This window comes from Zootoca vivipara, chromosome 2, assembly GCF_965207765.1.
Source record: "Zootoca vivipara chromosome 2, rZooViv2.hap1.1, whole genome shotgun sequence".
In the NCBI taxonomy this organism is placed as follows: domain Eukaryota; kingdom Metazoa; phylum Chordata; class Lepidosauria; order Squamata; family Lacertidae; genus Zootoca; species Zootoca vivipara.
The window spans coordinates 25540486-25548684 of NC_142584.1; positions in this window are offsets into that span (position 1 = coordinate 25540486).

Below are 8199 nucleotides of genomic sequence, written 5' to 3' on the forward strand. Positions count from 1 at the left end.
GATGGATTTTTGTGAGGATCTTTTTTTAAAAAAAATGCTGCAGAGTTGTGGAGAACTGAACTTAAGATTGGAAGAATGAGAAAGTGACAGACATGGGCAAATTCCCCGCCTCTCATCCACCAACTCTTTAACTGTCCTTTTTGGGCAGGTTGATTGCTCTCAGCCTCTGCCCTGCATCTTCATTATTTTGATGAAAATAATAACAGCACTGCCTTACCTTATTGGGCACTGTCAAAAGCTGCCAAGATAACATCTGCAAAATACTTTAAAAACTCAGAAGTGTTTTATTCATGCTAAGTAGGTAGGATGATGCCGATGCTTAAAAGAGAAGCCAAAACGGGATCTTTTGCTAATCTGTTTTGGAAGAAAATGCCTCCCTGATGCCAGATAGGATGATCAGCCAACCCCACAGTAAAAACTACATCTGCCGGCTTTTGTCAGACTAATCTTGTCTCCAGTTGTGGTCGACCCTGAGGACTAGAGCCAGAGCCCAGTTGCTGTGGCAAAACAATATGAGACCCTGGATATTGATGATATGCAGAGCTCTTTTGCAAGGGGAAGGATTCAGCTGGAAATGCCTGCGAGAGGACCAAAACATTCTGACGTTGATGAAAAAATATTGGCGAGAAGTCCCCCACTTGTCAGCTCAACTGCACTGGCTTTTAAGGCCCTTCCCTCCAAAAGACACCTGTCCGCTGCCTTATGACTGCAAAAGTGGTGAGAGAAGGGCAAAGGATCAAGGGTTGGTGAAAGAAACCACGTCATTGTTGTTTTATCGATCTCCATCTGAAATAATTGTGCAAACTGCAGTGCAGAGCCGTTATTGAGGGAGTGGAGGGTAGCCATTTTGTGATGCTGGGTTGGGGTGGGGGTGGGGAGGGAGGGGAAAATTTGTGGAAACCACAGGTGTTTAATTTGTTGTCCGCCTTGAACTGCAACCAATGCTTTTTTTCTTAAAAAAATGTTTAGGGTTACTCTCATTTTGACTAAAAAAAAATAACCACCATTTTATAGTTCAACATGTGGACTGTTATGTATTCAGTGGTCTGTGTTTGCCTGAGCTTGAGTCTGGACTCAGGATTCTGAGCCCCTGTGTTCTGATATCCAGTCACAGAAGGATTTGGGCCTCTGCCACTGGCCCTTAAACTCTGAGTTATGATTCGCAGCTTGGAAGTTGAGACAGCCAATCACGTTGGGAGTGGGAGTGGCCCAGGCCTTCAGAAATGTATATAAGCAGTTGCTTTGCCCCTGTTGTCCAGTTCTGTTAGTTCAAAAAGTTCTTGCTGTTATCACTGTGTCATGCCTCATGGGAGCCCACCTATACTTCATGCAAGACCATGTATGCGTGCGGCGCTGGGAAGTAATTAAATAAATCAATTCAAACTGCGGGTTTTTTTTTTTAAAAAAGGGTTTTTAAAGGGTTTCCAGAGGTTTAGAGGGTGTTTACAGGCTTTTTAGATGATATTCCCCACTATACACAATTTCATGTATATGTGCGGTACCCAGGAACATAACCCCTGTGTAAGTGGAGAAGGTGCTTTTATTTGTGTAAATTCAGACCTCTGGCAATAGTAATCTCTCTACCTCTATGTCCCTCTTTCTCAGCAACCAATGGGACGGAAAGAGAGAAAGGGGTGGCTCCACCCAATTTTGGCTTTGGCCCTGCCCACATCTGGCCTGCAGTCCACCTTCCCAGAGAGTGTGATCCTCAACAGTAAAAGCTGTCACGGAGTGGAATATAAACCAAAAACATAAACTACAAGGTACTATATTGCAATTGATTAATCAGCCGGATTAATTGATTGCAATATTTTAAGCGCTATAAAGGATGCCCTCCGATAAATCGGGCAGCATATTTAAAATGTTAACATTATTTTTAGAAGCATGGTAAACAGTATTAGAATATTAGAGTGATCCCCGCCCCCCTATGTAAATGCATGCACATTTAATCAATCAGTCAACCGACACTCATGCACTTAATCAGTTTTGATTTTTTTTCCCTAATTGTGTGACAGCACCAATAAACAAATAAAGGAGCTGCAATTGGGGGTGGGCACCAATTTGTGGGCAAACAGGAGTAGGCATTACTAATAGGGATGATGTCATGAGATGGCGTCATACCTACAAAGGCTGCCCTCAAAACCTTGGTCAACGATATCATAACTATTGGCCTCAACTTTTTCCAGGACACTGAGTGAATGATTCATTCCCAAACACGGCATCCCTCCCAGAGGTTCCAGACGTCTCATATGCAGAAAGAACCCCAGTTGCAGGTAGGCTGCATGTATTTATTGGCACATAGGCTACATTGGCCCAGACCGTTTTTGGTGTGGCTCTTTTGCACTCCATGAAACCCAGAATATGCAAAGGATAAGGGCAAAGCAACCAATAAATATCCAAGATAAGGTTCGCTAGGTTTGAGAAGTAGCAAGAGGGGCGGAGGACTGGGATAATGGGTAATTGATTAACTTGGAAAGGTAATAAGAAAATACAAGAAAAGCCCTGGGTTGTTGTGGTTGTTATTTCCTCATACACCCCTAATTTTGAGCTGCTTTGGAAGCCTTTTTTTGGCTAAGAAATGGGGCAAAAAATATATAAACAAAATATATAAAATCAGCTCTGTACACAGCCATCTCTGAGAAGGGGGAGCGGCCATGTGATTAACGCAACAGCCATCCATGCTCAGCACAGTCAGATCATGCTAAAAAACAGATGAATCGGTTTCCCGCCAGCTTGATCTGTGGGAGAAGGCTGTACATGTGCCCCTAATGCTGTGATTATGATTCCACAGTGGCCTCACTGCTGTTATTAAGTATGTCTTCATGCATTCTGAGTCATTAAGTGACTCCACATGCGCTGACTTTCTCTGTGACATTACTGTCGGCAGCACCTGAGTTTCCATTTTGCCATTTGCAACAGGTGGCAATAAAGTTTCTGACTAGACTATCAGTTGATCTTTGATCCATTCTTCCTGGACTTTCAAAATGCTTGCCTGAGCCTAGAGCAGGGGTCGGCAAACTAAGGCCCTGGGGGCTGGATCAGGCCCAATTGCCTTCAGGATCTGCCCCCTGGACTGTACATGGATCGGCATGGGAATTCTGTTCGTCCGGGTTGCGCCATTTTTTTCCTGCGCCATTCCAACCCCCCCTCCCTCACAAACACCGCAGTGGCACCTTCTCCCTCTCTCCGTCTTCCTGGCTTCTCCCCGCCCTGCCTAGAGGAGGAAGGGGGCTGGGCTGAGCTGGCTGAGCGGCATTTTAAGCAGTCCCTCTCTGGAGCCAGCCCTTTTGTGCCACTCATTTTTCCTCCACCGCCGCCCTGGTGCTCCTGTGGGCCAGAGAGCGGAACGAACGAGCTCCCTCTGCCTACCCACGAGAAGAAGAAGCAGTGGTGGTGGTGGCGGCGGCAGCCCCTGGGAAGGTAAGCGCAGCGGCTGGGAGTGGGGGGTGGGGAGGAGGACTACTTGCCTCCCTCACCTCTTCTTCCAGCTCCCCTCCCCCGGTGCCCCTTCTCCAGCCCACCACAAGGTCTGAGCGATAGTGGACCCGCCCGCGGCTAAAAAAAATTGCCGACCCCTGGCCTAGAGCATCAGTGGTGAAGGCAGCAGAAATCAGTTCATCTCCTAAAAAAAAACAAGAACTAAATTGTGTTTCATCATTTACTTCCATCTCTTTGCCGTTTAGTTTCAGGACAGGTAAGGAATGGAGGAATGGAATGACAGTACTTTCATGGGGTACGCAGTGCAATTGCAGAATACTAGAGACTGAATGAAAGAAGAGGTAACTTAATGGATTGCTAGGTCCAGGAAGAGAAATGCTCAAAGGGAAGGAGGAGACCCACGGAGAAACTGTATAGGATACCGAAAGAGGGAGCATCCTTCTAGCAAGGAGTCCTGGAACTGCTTAGAACTGGACAGGATGAGATTGGCTGGATGGTTCCATCAGTTACTCAAATATCCTTCATTTTCTCTTCTACTAATGCCCCCAGAGGCTCTGCCTCACCTTCCCAGCCAGTGGAGGTGTTGAAGAAGCCACGATACTGCCTAATATTTAAAAGCTTTCAATTATTTTAATCCATCAGAAGCTACGCTAGAGAATTCCTGTCAGCAGGAGGGGCAGGGGATGTGATAAATGAGTCTCTGCCTTTGTACTATTATGAGATTATACTGTTTATCCAGTTTTCAAGTTAATGTTAAGAGCAATTATGCCCGCATCTCGGATGCTTTGGGGAGCCTTGTCCCTGAGGTCCCTTAGGATGGTTCCTTAGGATCCTTGTTGAAAGGCTAGGTCAGATTTCACCTTTTCCACCACATCTTCTTTCCTGTTCTCTTTCTCCGTTTAATTCCAGGTGGGGCTTTGCTCATGTTTCCATCCACTCACCAGCCCCTATAAAACAGAAGGCGTTAGACCCAAACAAAGTCTCTTGGTAGAATCTCTGGGCATTCCTGAAAAACGTGGGGGGAAACCAATTGCTACAACATGCCCTCCAAAATGGACTGATGGTTTTAATCTGGAATCCTAAATCCTGCACCTGCCCTTTCTCTTGGATGAAAAGTGTGTATCTAGGCTTCAGTTCCATATTTGTACATTTTTGCAGAGGAGATGTATCAGCGCCTCTGAAGCTGGGAGAAACCATGGACAAGAAACTCAGAAAGTTTGCTTTTGTTTTCTTCCATCTTGCCACCCACAAAACAAATGTTTGTGTTAATTTATGTTTCAGTTTATGTGCACGTTTATGGTATTGTTTTCTTACATTATCTGCTTTGTTAATACTTAATTGAAAACCCCGATAAACATTTCTTTAAAGGGGAATTAGACAAGTTGATGGAAGATAAAGCTAAATCATAGAATCGTAGGGCTGTAATGCAGGAATAGGCAACTGTCCCTTACGGGGATCAAACCTGCAACCTTGGTGTTATCAGTACCACACACTAACCAACTGAGCTATCAAGGGCTGCTTAGCCATGATGCCTATATGCTACCTGTAGTACCAGAAGCAGCTTGCATCCAAACATGGGAACACAATGGGGCTCATGTTTTGCTCATGAGATTCTTGGGGGCATAGGGCTGGCCACCGTGTGAAACAAGACCAAGTCAGCCTTGGGTCTGATCCAGCTGCAGGGCTCTTCTTGTGAGCTTATGAGGTTTTGCAGAATTCTTCTAAACAGTGGTACCTCGGTTTTCAAACGTAATCCATTCCAGAAGACCGTTAGAGTTCCAAAACATTCACAACTCAGTACGGAAGCCTCAAAATGGAAAACTCAATACGAAAAACTCAATACGGAAGCTGCGTTTCATGTTCCAACTTCTGAGGTGCGTTCAGAAGCATTTACTTCCAGGTTTACTGAAATGTTCGTCAACGGAGACGTTTGAAAACCAAGGTACCACTGTATAATGTTTCAGGTTAAGGATCAATACATGAGAAGCAGCGGATCCCAGGCTCCCCTCCAGAGCGGGAAAATCTGTGATCCAAGAGTGGCACAGTCTTCCCAAAGCTGCCTTCCTCTCAGGATGAGCTTACACACGCTTATTCATCACTCGATAGCGGCAAAATCAAGTGATGACCTACAAATGTGAAGCAGCCATCTCAGATCAAACATCACAGCCAGAGTGCTTTCATGCTGTCTGACATCACCTATTTAAATAGAGTCAGTTACTCGGTCATCTGAAAGTCACTGAATGATGAGATATCAGGTGATATATGCTCATCTGCGAACCAGCCCTAAGAAGACTTTCCAGAGTCCAAGCAATCTTTCAACCACTTTGTGGGCTCAGCTAGACATCCCTTTGTCTACCTGTCCATCTGGGCAAGCCTATTTGTCCCTGTTGACGGTGTGGGTCTAAAGCAGTATGGTGCAGTCAGGTTCCCATTGTCTTGTTTAATTGTCCTGGTTACATGCCCGGGTGCAGGAGATCTTTGTCATTCAGAGTATGCCTTATTATGCAGGGTTCCAGCTTCTTCGCCTTTTTAAGGGAACATTGAATTTTTAGCCCCATTGACACCCTCAGGAAATCTGGCGTTCTCTACGCTTGGCATCTTGCAGGCCTGTGGTTGTCTTATATGGTGCGGAATAACGTGGCATTCGGCACCCAGGCCCTGTTGCTTCCTAGAGGAGGGCTGCCTTTGTAAAACGACGTGGCCCAAGTTTATGCCCTCCAACATTTCTCTGATGAAAATAGGGACATTCCATAGCAATGACAATAATTTTGTTATTTATGCTCCACCCATCTGACTGGGTTGCCCCATTCACTCTGGGCAGCTTCCAACACATATAAAAACACCATAAAACATTAAACATTTAAAAACTTCTCCTAGACAGGGCTGCCTTCAGATGTCATCCAAAGGTTGTATAGTTACTTATCTCCTTGGCTCAGGGGTCACACAATTCCATACCCTCCAACATTTCTTTGATGAAAATAGGGGCGTCCTAAGGAAAAGCGGGAAAAGGCCCTGCCAACCTAGCTGCTCGGTGGTTCGAATCCCCGCGACGGGGTGAGCTCCCGTTGCTCGGTCCCAGCTCCTGCCAACCTAGCAGTTCGGAAGCACCTCAAAGTGCAAGTAGATAAATAGGTACCACTACAGCAGGAAGGTAAACGGTGTTTCCGTGCGCTACTCTGGTTCACCAGATGCGGCTTTGTCATACTGGCCACATGACCTGGAAGCTGTACGCCGGCTCCCTCGACCAATAACGCGATATGAGCGCCGCAACCCCAGAATTGGTCACGACTGGACCTAATGGTCAGGGGTCCCTTTACCTTTACCTTTTAAGGAAAAGCGGGAGAGGGACGCAGGGGGCGCTGTGGGTTAAACCACAGAGCCTAGGGCTTGCTGATCAGAAGGTTGGTGGTTGGAATCCCCGCGACGGGGTGAGCTCCTGTTGCTCGGTCCCAGCTCCTGCCAACCTAGCAGTTCGAAAGCACCTCAAAGTGCAAGTAGATAAATAGGTACCACTACAGCAGGAAGGTAAACGGCGTCTCCGTGCGCTGCTCTGGTTTGCCAGAAGCGGCTTTGTCATGCTGGCCACATGACCTGGAAGTTGTACGCCGGCTCCCTCGGCCAGTAACGTGAGATGGGCACCGCAACCCCAGAGTTGGTCACAACTGGACCTAATGGTCAGGGGCCCCTTTACCTTTAAGGAAAAGTGGGACATTCCGAGATGAAATCAGAAACCGGGTTGACTTCTGTAAATCTGGGACTGTTCCTGGAGAATAGGGACACTTGGAGGGTCAGTGTCAATAGTCAGGAGCAAAGCAACTAACTGCACACGGGTTTCATTGGTCCCCTGTATTCAATTACTGTAGCCCTCCCCTTTCAGGGTAAGCAACAAATCCATGTGCAAGACCAGTCATGTATTGTCCCTTTCAGATTCTTCTTGCTGCTCTGCCATCCATCTCTTTTTTTGACTTTAAGATACTCTGAAGACCCCTGCAGTTGAGACTCCTCCTTCCCAAACCACACAGAAAAAGGCCCTAGCAAAGAGTTCTTGTCTCTCACAAACCTCGCTCACGGGAGAGGTACGAAGCTACCCTATCTGCCCCAAAGACCGGGTGTTGTTCAGAGGTTTAATGCAACCCTTAAGAAAGGCTCCAGAGGTTTTGCCGTGTCTTCTTTTTTTATGAGCTCAATAAGCAAGCCCTTTATGGAAGGGATATGAGGAATATCCACAGAAATGTCTGCACACGCAATAAGGGTCCTTCGCACTCTGCCACCCAGTTGGGGGAAGGGGGTGGAGATAGGGCTGAGGAAGCAACGTAATAATTTCAAACAAACAAGGAATAAAACAGGGCAGAGCACCCTGACCTCTGGCAATAAAACCTGCAGCTCGGTATTGGGGTGGGGGTGGGCTTAAAGACGCAGGCCTTGGAGCAAAACGTGTGGGAGAGCCTGTGAAACGTTAATTACCATCCGTGGACAGATACATTCTGGAAGAAATGGAAAATATTTATTGCTGGCAATAACTGGCCCAGTATTACAGTAGTAGCCTGCCTTTTTATCCAACCCCCAACTTGCTTTTCTTTATTCATTCCCTCACTCCCTATAAGAATGTGAAATGCCTTGTTTGCTAGGCTGTGCAGTTTGCAGGCAAAACATCTGCCCCTTGTGGCCTGGGGGACTTTGAAATGCCAAGAGGCCCTAAAGCAGGGGTCCCCAAACTACGGCCCCCGGGCCGGATGCGGCCCAATCGGCCTTCCAATCCGG